Below are 1,199 nucleotides of genomic sequence, written 5' to 3'. Positions count from 1 at the left end.
ATAATGCTCTCCAGTTCCATCCATGCTGTTGATAATGATTCGATATTTGTAAATGATCACACGAAAGTCTAGCTAATATCCATCACCATATATAGTTATAATTTTTTTTCTTGTGATGAGAACTCTTAGCAACTTTAAGAACTGTCACACAGTGTTATTAACTATAGTCACCATACTGTCTATTACATCCCCAACATTTATTTATTTTTTAACTGGGTATTTGTGCCTTTGACCACCTTCACCCATTTTGCCCATCCCTCACCTCCTGCCTCTGGCAACCACCAATCTGTTCTCTGTATCTTTGAATGCGCCCCCACTCCCCCTTTCTTTTTCATATGAAGGCATTGAGTAGGCTTGTGGCTGCCCTGTGTGAAACATGGCAGCTTCTGAGAAAATAATATATTTGTAGATGGAGAAATGAAAGGGAAGTATTAGCTACAGAAAAAGAGGTGATACCATTGGCCATACTCTAAGGTTTCCTGCTTAGTAACAACGAGTGAATTCTCTTTAGAAAACTATTTCTGTTTCATGTGAATTTTTAAAAAACAGCCCCACAATTAAGTCATGGAACAATGATAAATAGAGACTATAGTGTGAGCAAAAAATCAGCCGTCAGTTCAAGGTCTGAGCAGCACCATGGGGACCTGCTCTCCGGGAAGCAGCTCGCTACTCTCTCGGGCATACTCTCCTCTCTTTGAGGATTCGAAAGCGCTCTCACAGTAGATTTCAATTAAACAATTCCATGGTTTTGTTTTGTGAGAAGAGAGTCTGACATTTAATAGAGATGCCCAATCATCTCCTAGAGAAGTGCTACTGAAAGCAGTTCCGGTTCCATTAAAATGATATTTTTAGCACCAGGTTTGTGGAGCTGTAAAGACTTTTTTTTTAATTTAAATGAAGTGATTTCTCATGGGTTGGGCAAGTTTTCTCTGGAATACAGTCATACTACCTCTACCCAGCAAGCCAGCACGTTCTCCAAAGCCGTGGGCTGTGTGCAAGCAAACAGACTGAGCCTATGTTTAAAGATGGGCGGAAAGAGGCCAGATTCGGGAGTTTGACCAGTTGGGCCCCATTTCAAAGCAGGCCAACCCTCCAGCCATGAGGCAAAGGGCCAGTGTATTTATTCTGGGGCATTCCACGCCCAACTGGCAATCTTTTTTCCCCTGGGGCCCATATAAAATCCCGGGAGTGTGAGCTTT

Source organism: Myotis davidii, unplaced genomic scaffold (genome assembly GCF_000327345.1).
Source record: "Myotis davidii unplaced genomic scaffold, ASM32734v1 scaffold104, whole genome shotgun sequence".
Taxonomy (NCBI): Eukaryota; Metazoa; Chordata; class Mammalia; order Chiroptera; family Vespertilionidae; genus Myotis; species Myotis davidii.
Note: the sequence above shows the minus strand (reverse complement) of the source record.